At 39.5% G+C, this 3564-nt stretch overlaps 1 pseudogene; it reads right to left on the reverse strand.

The window, feature by feature from the left end:
* Window positions 1-562: 562 nt before the first annotated feature.
* On the reverse strand, window positions 563-2578 carry LOC138333672 (L-xylulose reductase pseudogene; annotated as a pseudogene).
* Window positions 2579-3564: the final 986 nt, after the last annotated feature.

Below are 3564 nucleotides of genomic sequence, written 5' to 3' on the forward strand. Positions count from 1 at the left end.
ATCCCTGGGTAGATCTAACGACAGTGATAGTATCCCTGGAGTATCGAGGATGGGGTAGATCTAACGACAGTGATAGTAATCCCTGGAGTATCGAGGATGGGGTAGATCTAACGACAGTGATAGTTATCCCTGGGGTATCGAGGATGGGGGTAGATCTAACGACAGTGATAGCTATCCCTGGAGTATCGAGGATGGGGGTAGATCTAACGACAGTGATAGTTATCCCTGGGGTATCGAGGATGGGGGTAGATCTAACGACAGTGATAGTTATCCCTGGGGTATCGAGGATGGGGGTAGATCTAACGACAGTGATAGTTATCCCTGGAGTATCGAGGAGGATGGATCCCTGGGTACGGGATGGGGTAGATCTAACGACAGTGATAGTTATCCTGGGGTATAACGAGGATGGGGGTAGATCTAACGACAGTGAAAGTTATCCCTGGGGTATCGAGGAAGGTAGATTAACGACAGTGATAGTTATAGAGTATCTAATGCAAATAAGATCTAACGACTTTCGAGGATGGGGGTAGATCTAACGACATAAAAACATTTGTTGACAGAATGATAACATCATTTTTATTGACTAAAATGCATCCAAATGCAGCCATGTACGATAACCCTTTAGAGGTTAACGCTGTTTAAATACATAGTATGGCGTATGTCTTTCCAGAAAACATATACACAAGGTATTTAAGATCTCTGTTGTCTTAAAAATCAAACCTGCAACTGGTATTGTTTAAAGTTATATGTGTCGTAACTGGGCAAAATTTTTTCACATGCTATTTTTTCGTCATGAACCTATTGAATACGATAAGGTTTGATGAATTGAGCCATGGAAACCATTAAAATGACTTGAGATGCCATATAAACGTTAATTACAAGACAGAAATTATGTGCCGTAAAAATGTGTTTTTTATACCGTATGTACATTTAGGGAGAAATATACAAGGGGAAGTCAGATTACAATTTCTACCAACACTGTGCAAACGTGAAATGAAATTGTAGACCACATTTTGGCTTCATGGTTTGACCGTATGTAGTCATTTCAATTCGATATAATGATTTTCGCAGTAATGCCAAAAATCATTTTCAGCTCTTATTTGTACATGTAAAATTAAAACCTATGCATTAAAAGTACTGCTATTCTCAAATTGTTGTTAACTTTTGGTAATGAATAACATAATAAAATCTCAATGTGATTCGTGAGTATGAAAAATACGGCACATATAACTTTAACCGTGTCTTAATCTAACTAATATAACTTATGAATTAAGGTCCATGTATACTCTAAATCTGTGCATGCCGGTCTAGTCTGGTGCAGTTGAACAAATAAATTTGATAAATTGTTTGTATGTATCATAAATGACATCATGCAATTTTTTGAGCTACTTGGAAAGGTTCGCAAAATATACAAAAGAAGAAAAATCTTTTGTGGGAAAAAAGTGTAGCTTACTATCATTAAGTTGAGGTACCCTTCTCACACCAGTGATTTTGTCACACCATCTGTAACAAAATCATAATTCCAAATCCAGGAGTTAGAGTGAAAAGTTACAGAAAGCTTGTCCATGTACATGTAACAAAGCAAATTTAGATTACATGCACAATGTCGGTCTCATGCTTTCATCCCAAAATCATTACAAAGTATATGTAGTATCTTGTGGTTGACGCCACATGTACCAATGCGATAAGTCATGGATTACCAGAGGTAAGCCGCACTTCCATCAACTGCAAGCTAATTATCCCACCGCCTTAGTTACTAAGCAGTCCTCCGTCTACTGGGATACAAGCCCCCGTAGTATAGGATGCCTTGTCACTGAGCAGGAACAAGACTGTATTCACAACCTCCTCGACCTCTGAAAACCTTCCCATGGGATGCCTGGCTTTCCACGGATCTGCCTTTTTAGGGTCGGACCAATGGTGTTTCCCCATGGCTGTCATACAGACGGTAGGATTGACGGAGTTTACCCGTATTGCCGGACTCAGTTCCATCGCCATACACTTGGTCATCATATCGAGTCCAGCCTTGGCTATGTTGTATGGCGAAGTCTGGTTGATTGCAATAAAAGCATTGACACTGGAGATGTTGACGATAGCTCCACCTTTCCCACTAGCCAGCATGCTTCGCGAAGCCACCTGACTTACATTGATAGCCGCCATTAGATTAACATTGAAGACATCCTCGTACGTCTTTTTGTCGGTGTCGACGAATGGCGTCGGCGGCGGCGATATTGCGGCGTTGTTCACAACTAGGTCAAGTGTGCCAATGCCTTCCACGGCGGCTCGCGTCGCCTCCCAATCCGAAAGATCGACTTGTACAATGTGCACAGATGGAAACTCTGATTTTAAGTCATCCAAATTGGTTTGTGTCATACTTAGGGCATAAACGTCAGCACCGCACTTAACTAAGCCTTCGACAATCCCTCGACCTATACCTCGCCCAGCTCCTGTCACCAAGGCTTTCTTCCCATCGAGGCGAATCTCCATTTTGTTGTGAACAATTTCAGTAATGGCGACAAAATCTAAATTCAGAGTGTGAAATATACACTGTAGCTAAGAAACACCCTAAGATATCAGTAAAGTTAACACTGAACACGATGCGACAATATTTACCATGATAAAGATGCATTATCAGGTGACCTAGATAGCTAATACTCGCCATCAAGGGTACTTAAAGAAGAAGGACAAACATATCATGTAGATAGTTACCGATAGGATCAATGGCATGCATCACACTGATGTATCTATATCTTGTAAAATGTTTCTTGTTTTCTCTTAAATTTGTGAATATTACATATGTACTAATAGCTTACTATCTCCGGGTTAATTTAGAATTCAAATTCTACGTAAGACATGTCTAAGGTGTGTCTGTGGGTCGGTGATTTATCTGGATACGCGGCATCTTATGTGTGGCAATTGCTTTAATCTCATTGCAATTGGCTGACTGAAAATTTGAAGTTGTTATGTTCCTTTCGGGACACCTCATAATTTAGCTTTGACGTGTTCCACACATCAGTGACACACCAGGGGAAGATGTATACATAATGCAAACATGTATGCAAATGTGCCTTCAAGGATTTCAAAAATATTATTAAAGACATGTCGTGTCATTTGTGTTGAAACGGGGCTGCTATCGTCTTATAGTGACTGCATTTTGTATAGCTGTGTAGTATGATTTTGAAAGAAAACAATGATCGCTCTTTTCAATGATAGTAACTGTTTTTGTGAAGACTTAATAGAACTATCACAGAACTATCGAAAAAAACGAATAACGAATAATACAGACTGAAATGTGGAGCATTTAAAAAGATACGGGTATAAATTGCTTATAATGTTTCAACCCAAACTTCTTACAAAAATCATTGATTTCAACAGAATCTACAGATTCATTAACAAGTGGTATTGACATATTACCATGATGCATCATAAGCATTATTAGACATATTATCAACAACAGTATCCGTATTCAAAGACACGTTACTAGTTGATATACAATGCTATACACGGACGAAGGTTGATAGCCAAATGCTAACTCGCTCACGTGCTCGAAACAGGTAACGCGTAGTA

This window comes from Argopecten irradians, chromosome 10 (genome assembly GCF_041381155.1).
Source record: "Argopecten irradians isolate NY chromosome 10, Ai_NY, whole genome shotgun sequence".
NCBI classification, from domain to species: domain Eukaryota; kingdom Metazoa; phylum Mollusca; class Bivalvia; order Pectinida; family Pectinidae; genus Argopecten; species Argopecten irradians.